This window comes from Nylanderia fulva, unplaced genomic scaffold (genome assembly GCF_048542155.1).
Source record: "Nylanderia fulva isolate GAGA-0341 unplaced genomic scaffold, ASM4854215v1 Scaffold322, whole genome shotgun sequence".
Lineage (NCBI taxonomy): Eukaryota > Metazoa > Arthropoda > Insecta > Hymenoptera > Formicidae > Nylanderia > Nylanderia fulva.
The window spans coordinates 24,578-42,219 of NW_028190393.1; the positions used below are offsets into that span (position 1 = coordinate 24,578).

The 17,642-nt window shown below is 31.8% G+C and overlaps 2 pseudogenes; both read right to left on the reverse strand.

The window, feature by feature from the left end:
• Positions 1–1,210: 1,210 nt before the first annotated feature.
• On the reverse strand, positions 1,211–4,659 carry LOC146722372 (uncharacterized; annotated as a pseudogene).
• A 173-nt stretch (positions 4,660–4,832) lies between these two features.
• Positions 4,833–10,047, reverse strand: LOC146722373 (uncharacterized; annotated as a pseudogene).
• Positions 10,048–17,642: the final 7,595 nt, after the last annotated feature.

Consider the following 17,642-nt stretch of genomic DNA (forward strand, 5'->3'; position numbering starts at 1 on the left):
TATATCCCGGTCATCCCTTTGTTCATGCAATGATGCACCATTATCTCCGAATAGAATGAATCTCCTGACATTCGATAACCGAAACAAAAATAGCTGGCTACTCAGTAGTTGTCTCTCGACAGTGTTTTGACCTCACCCCCCACCTTCCGCGAGACGACCTATTACTCTCTCCCTCAGAAAACCTCCGTAAATCACATCTGTGTATACCTATTTATCCAAAAATGACGCAAATTTTTTCGAGACTAGCGCTGAGAAATTTGTACAATCGATAAACCGAAATTTATAAAATTTTTCAATTTTGACTCCATCTCGTCACAGGGACACGACCACCTCCCCCTTTTCGTCGGGGATCATACTTCTTTGTTTTTCTCTTTTTTTATACAAAACAATTTTTTCTCGGTCACTTTTTACGCCGAAAGTCACCGTACTATGACCCGGCGTGACATCGGTCCTCATTTATATCCCGGTCATCCCTTTGTTCATGCAATGAGGCAATTATCTCCGAAAGATGGATCTCGACGAAAAAAAAAATACGGCTACTCAGTAGTTGTCTATCGACGTTTACACCTTCCGCGAAGACATATCTACTCTCTCTCTCAGAACACGTTAATCACATATGTTTGTACACCTATTTTATCATAGAATAGATAAATAGGGCTGCCGACAAGAAATCTGGCGATGATGAGTGATGATAAATGATGATGATGATGATGACGGTTCTCTCCTATCTGACTCCTCCTCCATTTCTTGGTCAGAATCATTTTCGGATGATTGTGTTTTGCATGACACCGATGGTGAAGGCATGTCCAGTAGCCAAATCATAGTTGTCCACAGTGAAATAATCGACACAATTTTTGTATCGACGTTGATAACATGCGACTCGCTTGTGTCGCTTAGACGTTCTGGTGCATTTAGATAAATCACCAGCCACTCTTACAATGTCTTCATGCGTTTCCAGGAAATAGGCAACATCTCTTGTATGCGGTTTTCGCACACCAAGTTCGCGATTTCGTACATATTGTACAATTGAAGTCGCCGCTTCAACGTTTATTACAAAACGGGTTATCTTTTTTTTCATTGTGACAGCATACCTCGAGATGTCTATACCATCTCTCGGCAGTCTTATAACACCCCTTCTCATGACACTCTGCATGATTTTGCGGTGTGCTCTCCATTTTTCGATGTCTATCACTTTTTCACACTTTTAACCTCAGCCTATTTTCGCTGACATTCGCTGCAATCCCTGATCATGGGTGTGGACCGTCAATGTGCGTTTCCTGCCACGGTTGATTGTAATGTTCACGACAGCGTCGATAGGTTTGAACCTCAGGATCCACCTTAATGTGCTCGGCAGTTTTTCCCACAAATGCTCTACAAATTGTCCACACTTTTGCAGTAAAACACTCTTAGGAATATATTGTAACTGTTCGGCACTTAAACTGAGAATGTCGGAAGCACTTGATAGTATTACAAACATTCTGAATGAAGCGTGCGCTCGCCATGTGGTACTATGGCCGGCAGCTGCATCGGTCCTCATTTATATATCCCGATCATCCCTTTGTTCGTGGGATGATGATGCAATTGTTAATTCGCGAGAAATATTTGTGCGATATCTTATCTTGATTTTCAGAGAAAATTAGATATCGCTGATAATTCTTAGAAATACATAGATAAGGCCGCCATTTCATTTTACCCCGTCGGATCGACACGTCGGATCGGATTAACATGTCGCAACCTGTACGGATCAACCCGCTTGATTGTCGGCAAACCTTTGTTCTTATAATTCCCAGAATTATCTTATCTTATCTTCGGAGAAAATTTAGATATCGCTGATAATTCTTAGAAATACATAGATAAGGCCGCTATTTCATTTCACCCCGTCGGATCGACAACGTCGGATCGGATTAACATGTCGCAACCTGTACGATCAACCCGCTTGATTGTCGGCAAACCTTTGTTCTTAATAATTCGCAGAATTATCTTATCTTATCTTCGGAGAAAATTTAGATATCCAATTGTCGGCGCTCGATCCAAGCCTTGAAACGGCGGCAGCCATTCGTAGAATTTTTATCTTATCTTGTTTATGAAAACTTAGATATCGCTCAAAGACGCCGCTTATCTTATCTTTGATACCTTACAAAGACGCCGCTTATCTTATCTTATCTTGTTATGAACATATCAGGTAACATGATCCCCTTATCTTATCTTGTTTATAAACATATCAGGTAACATGATCCCCTTATCAGGTAACATGATCCCCTTATCAGGTTATCTGATATGTTTATAAACAAAAGATAAGCTTATCTACTGATAAGACCCCCTCCCCCGCGTGACGTCACCCCCCTCGCCCCGATTCCCCCCGCCCCTCACCCCCCTCATTGCCCCCGGGTTAGAACTCCCCTAGTATACCTACTGCGATTATTTTTACATAAAATAATTCTGAATTTTAATATTGCTTATCAAAGAAATTAAGAAAAATGATATTGATTAAACATTGCAATTATTTAGTAATATGTACTTTTGTAATATGTAGCAATTAATATATGTAACAAACACCATTATGAATAACTTTATTAAATATTTATAACATTCAAGAGAGAGAATCTTTGAAACATTTTTAAAAATATTAAACTAAAGAGACAGTGTTTTCAAGAAATACTTATAAAATCATCAAATATTGATCTAATATTCTTGTTGTATAACTTACACAATGAAAATATGAATTTAATAAATCAATGCGAAATACTTACTGGATCTTTTCCGTTTATTTTTTGGTTTCTCATTTATTATATTATTGGATGTTTATGTGAAGATATATCTGAAATAAACAAATTTTCAGCATTAAAAATAAATACGTTTCAAATAAACATACGCAAGGTGAAAAATTGAACTTGTTACAATCGAATTTCATATATATATAATCACTAATTCAATAAAAATTCTGTACTAATTTAATAAAAAGAAAGAGCTAATTTAAGATAATGTATATTAATAATGTATTAAAAATGTATTATCGCAAGCAATAAAAATTCAAAATATATCATAAACACTGCTAAAAGATGTTACATTCATAGATTACTAGAACGTCTTTTGAATGTTTTTGTTTTTCGGACTTTTTGCTGCCTAAGAAGACGTTATTAAATCATGTTTGTGTGCTAGTCTATCGAATAAATATTTTTATATTTCAATGTCAAAAAAAATGTAAATCTTAATTTTTCACCTAGTATTTCTTATTAAGTAAAAATAGAAAATTAGTTTAAAATTCTATATATTTACTTAAAGATAAATTTTCTTCATTTATGTGCGTCATCATCATTGCGTCGTTATTATTTTCATCATCTAGATTATTATTTTCATCTTCGAGTTCGTTTTGTCTGATGAAGATTCTTTCAAATCTTGTATATTACCTTGGACCCGCCTCTAAATATTGTGATATTTTAAGAATATCCCTGCTTGCAAGCGGTTGTCTATAGTGTTCTCGATGTATTTTTTTGCATGTCCCATGAATGTAGACAAATCGGAAACATCGATATCATTAAGATTCAATTGTATGCAATGAGTTGCCACGTGTTTCCTTAAAATCGTACGCGTAAACTTGATGATTCAATTGCATTGCATTCTTGCGCAAATTTGCGCATTAATATGCAGGCTCTAAGATATCTATTTTCTATTTTTGTATAACCAGGTAATCCAAAGACGTATGGATTTTTCTGCGTTACTTCAGCTTCTTTACGAAATTGTAAAATCAGATTAACACATTTAAGTAGCTCATTCGTTAATTAACACACAGGTACGGTACGGCCCTAATTTCCCTCTAATGCAAAATCGACTATAATTTTCTGCTATTCTTCGGTTCTTCTCTGATAATAATGCATATATATCGCAAATACATGTTTTTATTTATATATTCGTGATTTTTAAAATCTTTGATAAGTATTCGCTCTATTTCTCCCGCTCGTCGTCTATTGAATACGTGAAATGATGTTAACGTTACCTCTGTTAAAGAGATCCAATTTTTGTAAGAAAAAGATTTTTCTAATGCCTCATAGGCCTCTTTCTTACTTTTTCCAAATGTTGATACAATGTTTGAATATCTTGCATTAACGGTAGGTTCACTTTTTGCGTCTTTTGTAAGCTGATTGTGTTTAAATGACAGTTTTGTTGACTGTTGTTCCAATGTCTACAACTAATAATTTTAGAAAATCTTTTACTAATTTCTTTTTTCTCTGAATCATTTGCCTTTATGTATTCTGTAATAAGTAGATTTCCCACATGTTTAAGCAATGTTGATAAATTAGCCGCTACCGCTGGAGTTTTGTAAATATTTTCTTCATTATTGTAACCTGCTACAATATTAATTGCAGAAATGCAATCATCGTATACTTTTGGATGATAGAGTGACTTGAAATCTTTAATAGTTGTATTTATTTTCTTCAATGCTAATAGGAATCGACCAAGAACGCGCACCTTGCACGTATCATATCGTGCTGGTGTTGTGTTTTATATTTAATACATAACTTATTTGCATATAATATAACAATTTATCATATCGTATAATTCTTGTTACTTCATCGTCTCTCATTACTGGAAATACAATTTCTTTAACGTTTCACTTGCCAAATGATGAATTCTGCAAGCCACTTTTCTGCCCATAATCATGATGCATTATTTTACTAAAATCTTTTTTAAAGCAATTTCGAGAATGATGCCGTATGGTTTGTTTTGCAAAAAAACCTTGGCATTTTCCACATGCTATAAAGTCTGTAGCAACTTTATTGTGTTTTTCATTGGGACGTCTGCATACAATAAGTTTCCATTATTAGCTTCTGAGTTTATGTTAAATGAAAATTTCCTTTTTTTCTAATAATATCTATTATTTTTTTCCGTTCCGGATTGCCTTTAGCTAATAGGGCGAATTTTTAACTTCAGGTTCATCACGATGTACAGTTTCCAAATGACGCGGAAGTTGCGTTTGCAATTTCAAGCAATAGAAACAGTAGTTTTTTTTATAGTTTTAGCATTAGACATTTCTACATACATATCTTCGTCGTTGCACGCAGTACTATTTTCTATCGAGACATCTGTATTCGATACTGAAGACGCAGTTGTATTTAATTTCTCCTCTAAAACTAATTTCTTTTTCTGTTGTGATTCGTTATGTTCCAATAAATGTAGTTCATCTTCAGATGGCAAATATCCGAATCACTGCTATTTTCTTTATCATTATTAATATCTAAAGTATAAAAGAAAATATAAAAGAACATTAAGTGAAAACATGCATTAACATATAACTGTAATGTCTTTGATTTTGATGCATTTTATAATATTTGCTTATATTTTTATCTTCTATTCTCAAGATATGTTAAATGAACATAGTAAATCTTAATTCAAGAAATGTGTGGATCTTTTAAAATGCGATATCCTATTTATTTAATATAAATATGTGTAAATATACAATGTCCCAAAAGTTCTGCCATAGTCAAATATCTTGAAAACAAATACTTCAAAAAAATATTTAATAAAAGTTATAGGGCTTTATGTAATGCATTAAATATAAAATCTCTTGTAAAATATTTAGTTTTCGATAATCTTTAATACTTTATTACTTTTATGCATAAAATAATTAGACATATCAATTGATGTAAAGAAAACAGTTTTGAGGTTATTTTGAAGAAAATATATTATAATTTGCAACTTTCATGCATCACTTAAAGCCTTATAATTTTATTGAAATATTTTCTCAAAAAGCTTTTATTTTCCAAATGTTTAATTGTTGCAGAACTTTTAAGACATCCTGTACGAGAAACTGCAAAAAAAAAAACAAGAATAACTTTCGATATTTACATAAGTATATTTAGTATTATTCAAAATATAACACGTTAACAACTGTTTAAAACATAACTTCAATCAGGATATTTATTTTATATTATGCATCAAGACCAGTCATGACAGTTGTAATCCAAATAACTTGTCATTTTTTCGTGAAAAAGTTGGTTGTCACTATGCTACTGTACATAGAAATTGATTGTATAGCGTATATATGACAAAATCTTTGGTTTTTAAAAAATATTTAAAAAATATTAAATGATTCTTGTATCAATTATTTGTAATTCTATTAGCTTAAAAACGACCATTATGATGAATAATTTCGCGAGCGGTATATCATAATAATTACTCATTGAAAAAGAATTAAAGCATAAACATATCTAACTTATCTAAAAAAAATACATATGACTAATTTTTAAAAAAGCACATGTATAAATCTACATACCATCCAATGCAGGTAATACTGGGGCTGGTACTGAAGATAATACTGGATTTATGTTCTCTTTATTGGATATTGCACTCTCTTATCTGTCGTTGCAGTTTGAATAGGAGATACGCATATATCTGATGTATCTATTAAATTTTGTAAAAAAAAATATCAAATTGAAAAACTATTAAAATTAATAATAGCTATGAGAAATATATTAAAAGTACATAATAATACGCCGCACAGTTGTAAACAAAAATTTATATGTTAGAAATTATATTTTATTGCACATATTTTTACTAATATTATATATATATTATATATATATTTCACTAAATAATTTTTTAAATCTTTATCATTACATCCACAATATACTGTAATTTAAAATAACTCTTTAATATAGCATAACAAAACATTAGCTATTTAATTAATTGTATTAACAAGATTTTTACAGGGTGTCCCATTTTATCAATCATTTTCAAAAACTTTTTTTTTGGCTTGTACAACAAAATGTGCTTCAACAAGTTATTTGATTTTTAGAGAAATAGAAAATAGCGCTGACTTTTTCTAAAAGGTGCTTTCAAAGTTTGTATTAAAGATAATTGTTTTTTAAAATGGAATACTATATTTTTTTACATAAATCGATATCTTGCAATTTTCACATAAAAAATTATAAGGGTAAGAGGGTTTTTACGAGATATTTATACTTTAATTTGAATAATCTTACATAAACTATGAAATATTTAGTAAATATTTATTTTTTGATGATCTTATCTCAATACTTTTGCCAAAATAAAGAGAGAAAATTAATTGGTATAAAGAAAGCGTATAGTTGTTTTCAAGAAAAAGTATGTAAATTACAATTAGCAGCTGCATACTTTTCTTACAAACTGTATTTTTTTTTCATAGCTGATTTCTGCATTATTTTATGCACAAAATTATTAAATAAAATTGCCTAAAAAAGAATAATCTTATGAAATATTTTATAGTTTATATAAAACTATGTCAAATTTAAGTATAAAGAATTTCGTATACTATTCGTAAACTTTTTAACCATCTTACGCTTACAACTTTTTATGCCAAAATTCCGAGGAATTAATTTGTATAAAAGAATATATAATTCTATATATATACATAATATATATATATATATATTTTATATATACAAGAACATAAATGACTTTTAAATTAACTTGAGAAGGGCCTTTTAATAAAAAATCAGTAGCGTCATTTTCTGCCTCCCTTCAAATTAAGAAACATTTTTATTTGAAATATTTTGTGTAATCAAAAATAAAAAAGCTTTGAGGAATGATCAATTAAAATGGGGACTATAAATCTAAACTTAATTAATAAATATATTAAAAAGTTTGTGCAAAATATTTTGATAGAACAATTAAAGTTCTCTTTTTTGTTTACAAATAAACATGCTACATTTGTTAATTGTTTCTTGTATAATAATTACGGTAAATATGGTATAATTGGGAATAATTTAATAACATACCAAAATCACGAAAAAAAATTTTTTAACACAGTCATCAAAATTATCAGATGTGACGTCATAAGACATATCTGAAAATAAAAAATTATAAATACAATAAAAATAAATATTACGATTATATAATATAGAAAATAATATATTTTCGTAATATAGGATGTCTAATTTTGTCGGTGATTTTATTAATATAATTAACTTCTTGGGAATCGCAATTATATACAGGATAATATCCCATTTTAAATTTACAGTACTATATTCACAAAACCAATGATTTTATTGACAAATGTTTCAAATAAAAGTTGTATGGTTTTAAGCGGGACATAAATGGTGTCATGATTTGATCTTGACTGAAGTTGTTTGAAGATCACCTTTAATTTCTTAGATGAAACCAGTATATTTTTTCACGTGAGTCGATTTTTCACAATATTCTGCATAAAATGTTGTAAAAATAAGCTGATCAAAAAGTAAATATACTTTACGCGATATTTATACTGTAGTTTTGTAAAAATTGTAACTAAATATCTCGCAACTATGAATATTTCATAAAATATTCATTTTTGATAGTCTACTTCAATACTTTTATGCTAAAAATTATGAAAGAATCGATTGTTGTAAAGAAAAACAGTTTTTTTAAGAAAAAAAATATGTAATTTACAACTATCAGTTACATATTTTTTAAAACAACTATGTTTTCTTTATATAATCAATTTTTCTCTATTTTTGTGCATAAAAATATTAAACTAAGATTATCGGAAAATGAATATCTTAAAAAATTTTATTTATAAAAAATTTAGTCTAGTAAGATTATGTTAAATTGAAGAGTATAAAATACCTCAAACTATTCACTTATGACCACCTGCTCTTATAAATGTTTATTCAGAATATTGTGAGAAATCAATTTATGTGAAAAAATAGGTGGTTCTATTTAAGAAATAAAAACCCTAATAGCACACATATCCGAAGACATTCTGAGGATATCCAGAGGACATTGAACATTCTCAAGATGTTCTCAGAAACGTCTTCAGGATATGTGTGTTGAGGGATGACCTTTACATCACTTTAAAATTAGTTTTCAATAAAACTGATTTGAGTTCTGTAAATTTATAGTTCTGTAAATGAGATATCCTATATATATTTGAAATAATATATAATTTTATTTAAAAAAATTATAATTTTTTATTGTTTGTGTTGACTTTTTTCAAAAATTAAATATATATTACAATCTCTTGAATCTTCAAAACCATTAAAAATATTTAAAACATTTTCCAACATTCTAAAGATTTTTGAGATTATTCAGTTATATCATTTAAAATTAGAAAATATTAACTGTATATATATCAGGAGACGCGGTAGTGTCTCCGGCCATGTTCAAACCCTAAAAGACCTTAAAAGACACTACAAGTCTCCTTATCCTGCACCATCAAAGTCCATTTTTTGGGGGTGTAGAACTACTAAAATATAAAAAATTTTGAATTGCACGTAACATAACCTGAAAGGCGGCATCGCCACGAGTAATTTGAGCCAAGAAAAAATAAAATCGGTCAAGCCGTTCCGGAGATACAAGCGGTCAAAAAGTGACGTTTTTCATGAAAAATTAAGAAACGTCGTCTTCTTCTTCTTCTTCTTCTTCTTCTTCTTCTTCTTCTTCTCTTTCCGCGTATAAATCTCTTCTCACCTTTCACTCACACCTCCCTCAACTTCCACCCACTCCTTTCCCTCCAACATCCCGCCCCCACCCACACCCACCCCAACCACACCCCACTCCCACCCTACAATCTACCCCCCTCTTTCGCCTTTTTCACACCTCCTTTCGTCCGCTTCACTCTCTTCACCCTTCTTTCGCCCTCTCTCACCCTCTTTGGGTCCTCTTTCACTTCTTTCATTCTCGCTCATCCTCTGTGCACCCTCTTTTATTCCCTTCGCACCCCCTTCGTCCTCTTTCACCACTTTTGGTCCAACCTCAACCCCCTTTTCGGTCCCTTTCGTCCTCTTTCACCCTCTTTAATTCTCTCTCACCGCTTTCGTCCTCTCCTCACCCTCTTCATTCTCTCTCACCCTCTTTCACCCTGTTCGGTCTGCTTTCACCCCTTCATTCCCACGCCATCTCGGGGCGGCTTTCACCCTCGTTGGGTCCGCGTCCACGCCGTTTAGGTCGGCCGCGCACCCTCGTGCATCGTGCTCACCCCGCTGACCCCTTCGGGCCTATTTGCACCTCTTCACTCTTCGGCGGTCCTCTCTCACCCCTTCTTTCCTTCTTTATCATCATCTTTCGACCCTTCTTCACTTGTCGACCTATCATCACTCTATCGTCCTCTTCTCACCCTCTTTACGTCCTCTTTCACCCTCTTCTCGTCCTCTCTCACCCTCTCTCACCTCTTTTCACCCTCGTACGTCCTTTCTCACCCTTTTCGTTCTCTTTCACCCTCTTTCGCCTATCTCGTCTTCTCTTACCCTCATTCGTCCTCTCTCACCCTATCTCCAAAAAATCATAAAAATGAAAAGGTCAAGCCATGTTCAAAAGAAGGTCCTCAAAAATTTAAACCTAGTCTGTACAATGAAAAAATAATTACTCGTAATTCCAGAGTTCCAATTTGTTAATATCGAATAATGTATTTGTTTCAAGTAATGGCAGTATGGTCAAATACATACCTACGTATATGCAGTTTTTGCTGTTAATTGTACTTGAAACGAAAAAAATAATTAAATGATTTAAATATAGCACATTTTAAATCAAGAAACTTATATAATCGAACTCTGTTTAGGAAAAAGGTAGAACATTTCATTTGCCTCTGCCTTTACAAGAAACATTGGATAAGGTATGTCCTCCGGAAGATCCTATAAATTTGAATCACGAGTTGCACATTCTCGTTCGAGGTATACCCAAGAAATCTAAAGTGGTTTGGGAAAATTTGGTAGATATTAATAAAATGTATAAGGCTTTACAATGGTTGAAAGAAAATAATCCTCATTATTCAAAAATTCGTCTTCCAGCGTCATCTGATGATCTATTAAAGAATAAGTTGCAGGAAACAGAATATCGGATTGTCGATGAGGAAAGCGACAATGACGAAATAAATGAGGTAGGTTGAGGAATTACCAGCATTGAATTTGTACAATGTACAGCAAAACAAAAATAATAATGATCAAACCGTTTTAAAACGTACGGCTTTTCTCACACAAATCACTGAACATTCGGATATTAACGATCAGTATACAATATACCCAATACACGCGAAAAGAATCGATAACGAATCTGCATTGAAGCTTTATCAAATGGTGAAAATTGAAGATTTTCCAATGGATAATCGTTATAAATATCTGGATGTCATGTGTTTCCCTGATTTATATCCTGATGGTGTCAATGGACAACGAGAAGATAGAAACTTTGCATTGCCGGAATATTTATTTATTAGAACACGATTGATGTCGAAACATAGTAGATTCAGGTTGAATCTGCAGTATCTGTTCTTCCTTCTCAATGATGCTAACTACCGACAGTTGAAAAGTGGTATCTATTATACGATGATGGTTTCTAACCCACGAGAGAGATACACTGCTGGTAGATACTTGAACGAATTGAAAGGTTACCAATTAGAATCGAATTTAATGAGTATTTTCGCAAAATTGAGAAATACGGATCAATTTTGGCGACAACCGTCCAATAATGTAAAATGCATGACTTTGCATTACGGTCCAGCGACGTGGTTTTTGACTTTGAGTCCTAGTGAATGGAAATGGTTCGATTTGGGTGAATATTTACGAGATATGAATCCCGATAAAAAGAAGTTAGGCATCAGCGAACTAATCGCATACGATCTTGTAAGTACTTCTAGATTCATGTGTATAAAATTCAAAGCCATGATTGATTTTATTTGTTTGTCCGATAATTTAATACGAAAGGTTATTCATTACTTCTGGTGACTGGAATATCAACGTAGAAGTATCCAGCACATGCATTGTATGATTTGGATAAAAGATGCTCCAGTATTAGGAAAATCGCCGGATGAAGAAGTTGCTACGTTTATTCAAAAATACGTAACGTGTGAAATTCCAGATGAAAATGTTTCGCCAACGTTGTACGATACGGTAATAAGTGATCAGAATCATAAACATAACTCGTATTGCATGCGTACAAAAAAAACGGAAACTAATATATACAGAAAGTGTCGGTTCGATTTTCCTCGGCCAGTTACTGAGAATTTCGTTTTAAGAGACGTTATCACTTCGATAGTCGGTAGAAAAAATTTACGCAGTAAGAGCAGATTGTACGATCTTCCTCGCAAGGAGTCGGAAAGGTTTATAAATGATTATAATCCGTCTATCAAATTAGCCTGGGAGGGAAATATGGACATACAATTTATTAGAGAAAAATCAGAGTTTTTAAACTCATATTTAACAAAATACACGACAAAGTCGGAAAAATGCAATACAGACTTTGAAGTAATAGATTCGAATAAGTTCTTGGCATCGAAACTGTGGAATTTTGCAATGCGTTCATTAAATAACAGAGAATGCGGTGCTTTAGAAGCTGCGGATACACTATTAGGGAATCCCTTGTACGGTACGGATAATGATACCATGGTCAAATGGATCGATGTTAATGAGGTGAGAAATAGAAAAGTTAAAACATTTAATGAAATTTAAGCTCTCGATGAAAATTCTACGAATATTTACTGTTCGTCACTCATCGATGATTACTATCCAAATAGACCTCAGGAATTAGAATCATTGAATTTGTACGATTTTGCCAGATTCTGGGAAATTACGAAACAGATGTCAAATAATGACGAAGTCAAGTGTTACAAACTGGCATCGGGTTTATTTTTAAAAAACGAAAAAAAGGTTATTTAATTAACCATTATCGATTTAATATAAAAACTGAGCCCGAAAAATACTTTTACTCGCTGCTTCTTCTGTTCAAACCATGGAGAGATTTGAGTGAACTCAAAGGTACATTCGAGACTTACACGGATGCCTTTAAGAATTCAGAGTCTGTTTTAACGAAGGCAATGAAATATCACGAAAGGCTCGAAGAAATACAGAAAGCTTTTGAGAACGTTGCTGAATTAATCGAGAAGCGCGAAAATGATCTGAAAACAGCAGACAGAGACAAATCCGATGACGATGAACTGGATTGTAATCCGATAGAAGCTGACGACGCGATGAAAGATCTGGAAGATTTTGGTAAGATTGACGACCCGATTGATTTATCGCAAATGATGTCGCAATTGAACGAAGACCAGAAAAGAGTCTTTGATGGAGTATGCCAAGTTTTACAAGATAAGAATCAGATTCTGCGACTGTACGTAAGTGGCGAGGGTGGTACAGGGAAAAGTTTTCTAATTGAAACGATTAAACATTGGATCAGAATAAATTTGGAAAAAACGACTGCCATATCTGCTCCCACGGGTATCGCAGCATTCAATATCGATGGCTTGACAATCCATAGAATGTTTCAACTACCGGTTAGTCATGAATCTACACCAAAATATACGCAATTGTCAGACATGGTCTTGAAAACTTTGAGAGACAAATTAAAGAATGTCGAATTATTTATAATCGAAGGAATTACATGTAACAATGCAATGATGGATTTAGGAACGACTGTATTCAGTGATGGTCAAGCCTATGTAGGTTTGTCACGAGTAAGTAAATTGGAAGGCCTACATTTGATAAATTTCAATCCAGCATCAGTTAAAGCAAACTCGAGAGCCATTGTAGAATATAATTGACTGAGATCTATATTCAAATCTGAACTGCCACAAATCAATCCGTCCGAGAAAAAGGTTGTGAAAATGTACGATCGTCGATGGGATATCTCTAATATCATTGATGATATGCAGAATTATGATTGTGAGGAACCAGAAAGTATAGTTACGTGGAAAATATATGGCCTTTGCAATAACGATGCTGTTTCGTGTTACGCTAATGTAATATTACAATGTGCGTTTCATTGCGTACGTATTAGGCAACAAATACTGAAAAATAAAGCATCGAATGCATTGATTGATGCTATCTGCGCGTATGGTGAACGTAAATATTGCAACATTCAAGCGGTTAGAAGATCTGTCGGAAAACGCTTCGAAGAACGAACACAACAAGATGTTTCGGAATTTTTTACGGCTCTAATATCGACGTATTCCGACGTCAATGATGTATTAAAACTCGAATTAAAGCACGTAACATGTTGCTCGAATATCAAATGTAATTACAATGTAACTAAGCTGGAAAGCAGTAGTTTGTTAATATTACCTATACATTCGACATTAAAAAGGAAAAAAGGTGTCACTCTACAAAGTTTGATTAATGTAGAATTTTCTAAATGGGAAACGATAAACGGCAATTGTAACGAATGTAAGGGCACCGTATTGAAAAAGAAAACCGTAATCGAATCAACTTTTTCCGTCGTAGTAATACAGCTCAATTTATATACTTTTGTAAACGGTGCTTCTAAAAAAATTATCAACAATTGGATTACCGCCGTGCCGACGAGTAATATCACGATTAATAAAAAAAGTACAAGCTAATAAGCGCTATATTTCACGAAGGTGAAGAAATGAGTCGTGGTCACTACACGTGTATGTTGAGAGCTGACACAAAATCGGAATGGTATTACTCTAATGATATGGAAGTGTTCAAGAAAAAATGGCCCAAAGGAGCACAAGGGGCATACATATTGTTCTTAGAACAGATTAAATAATGGCGCTGTATAAAGGCTGCCGTAAACGCTACATTAAAACATCAACTGTTCTAGCGCTGTATAAAAGTTGCCGTAAGCGCCAAAATAAAATATCGGCTGCTCTGGCGCTTTATAAAAGCTGCTGTAAGCGCTGCATTAAAACGAGTGCAATAAGTTTCTAATTTGACCTAGGCTTCATGACATTTCAAAAAGTATCATCCAGAAAAAAATTATCAGACAGAAATATGTATGTCGTGTTAAAATCGGAGAGACGAAGAAAAATATATGGTTGCGTTCTCACGAGAATGGGCGATGGAGGGGCCCATTCTTTATTTTCAATATTCATACAAGAATATAAATTCATTCTGTTGCAATTGAAATAAATGTGCAATGTATCGTTAAAAGTTATTACAATTATACAAACATTTACATATATGATTAAATAAAATATATATGTATACTATAATATAATTATATATTTTATATATGTACATATATATACCATATATTTCAATTATTTTGAACTGTATTGCATAAATTGTTACTTATACAAAGTTATGTGATAAGAATCGAAAATACATATATTTGTGATACTTGAATTACTATTAATTTATACATGAATTACTATTATAGAAAGCTGCTCTATATATCTGTACTTTAAAAAGTAAGTGATATCCTAAAAAAATCATAAAAATGAAAAGGTCAGGCCATGTTCAAAAGAAGGCACTCAAAAATTTAAACGATCTAATAATAAATTATCACGAAAAGTAACTGATATGTTATTCAAGGTGCCAGTTCAAAGTGAACATACGTAAAGTGTATATTATCTAAATTTAGTAATAATATATTACCATGAAAAATAACTGTGATATTTTATTCAAGGTGCAAGTTCACATTGAACATACATACATATAAGTAAAACTGATTACAATTTGATTCTAGAAAATAAGTGCGATATGTTATTCTTAGTGCACAAAATATAATAGTCGTTTATAGAGATTTGATTTGAAATTCATACTAGCCCGTACAATGAAAAATAATTGCTCGTAATTCCAGAGTACCAATTTGTTAATTACTCAGAAAAATAACATGGCGGCCTGCTCTCAAAAAACTATGATGTTTCTCGATGTCCATTTAGAAATAATGTCGAAGCTCTTACAGAATAATTACTACAACATTTGAAGTACGAAAAGTATTACATTAGAAGAAGATTAGATTAGAATAAGGATTCAACGTATTTTTAAAAGCTCTACACACAACGAAGTGAATATACAAAACTATATACAAATACCTTTTTCTTCTGTGTTTCTGAAGAAAATCTTTTAAATAGAAAATAGTGTCTTGCGATCATGAAGAATAGGTTTTAAATAGCAAGGTTTCATTTGACTTATAATTTTCGATATTATTCACTTAATTAATATGTAATTTTTTATTGTATATTACGACAAATAATCAGTAAACTTTTTAAGCGTATAGCTTTATTGTACTTGACCTGAGAACTGTACATTTATAAATTTTACTTAATATACACCCGTTTCGAGCAACAAGGCAAAGTTTTCTGATCAATAACTTACTCCCTGAAAATACGGTATAACACAAATCGGAAGTTGATACGAAAATTCGAAATTTTACTAAAGAAAGATTGGAGGTTTTTAATTTATACAATTTTCACAACTCTTATTTCAATTATTTATTCTACCCATCGAAAGTTTTTTGAGAGCAGGCCGCCATGTTATTTTTCTGAGTAATTAACAAATTGGTACTCTGGAATTACGAGCAATTATTTTTCATTGTACGGGCTAGTATGAATTTCAAATCAAATCTCTATAAACGACTATTATATTTTGTGCACTAAGAATAACATATCGCACTTATTTTCTAGAATCAAATTGTAATCAGTTTTACTTATATGTATGTATGTTCAATGTGAACTTGCACCTTGAATAAAATATCACAGTTATTTTTCATGGTAATATATTATTACTAAATTTAGATAATATACACTTTACGTATGTTCACTTTGAACTGGCACCTTGAATAACATATCAGTTACTTTTCGTGATAATTTATTATTAGATCGTTTAAATTTTTGAGTGCCTTCTTTTGAACATGGCCTGACCTTTTCATTTTTATGATTTTTTTAGGATATATATATATAGTAATACAATAGTAATACAAATTACTAAATATTAAGTGCCATGTGCAAATTTTAATAAAGGATCTGTTTCATATAAAAAATAAAAGTGATAGGAGACAAAAATATTGTGATTAATATTGAAAAAATTACCTATAGTCATTAAAATTCCAGAATTTTTCAGGAAATTACAGCCTTTGATATGCATCTGACCAATATTTTCATTTTTATCGATAGCATTTATCAATGTATTAATATCTAATATAAAAGCAGAACTGAATTATTATCAAATAATTATGCTAAAATAATAGTTATGAAAGTACTTCGCATTAATCTTATGTGAAATGAATTTCAGTTAAACTAGCTGTTTTTTTTCAAATGTAGCTTATGATCTGTTGAACAAAAGATACAATAATCTCAAGGCTAATTAATAAACAATTATTGAGTATAGCCAGGCAAGCAGTTCGCAAAGCCCGAGTATTTCATATTTGACTGATTGTATAAATCAGTACCTATTATTTAGCTTTGAGCCTATTACATTTTTTTCAATAGATTATAAGCTACAACATATTAAAAAACCAGCTGATTTAACCGACACTTCACATAACATTAATGTGGGATATTTTAAATTTTTAGTTAATATTAAGAAAACTCACCTAATATTTGCGAGTCACTGATCTCTAAAAATTCATAGCCTTTTTCTTGCAAGGCAGCCTTTTCATTATATATATTTTCATCAATAGATCTTATTTTCATATCATTATATATATTTTCATCAATAGATCTTATTTTCATATCATTATATATATTTTCATCAATAGATCTTATTTTCATATCAGTATCTAATATAAAAGTAAGAAGCAAAACTATATTATATGTTTATCATAAAATAGCACTTATGAAGTTTGCTAATATTAAAGAAACTCACCTAATATTTGAGCATCATCATTTTTAAGAGAGTCACAGTTTTCTCTTTGTGCAGCAATCTCTTTGATGCATGTATTCCTATCGACAGAGCCTTTCTTTGTATTAATATCTAATGTGAGAATAAAAAGAAAAACTACATTAGATTATGAAAAGA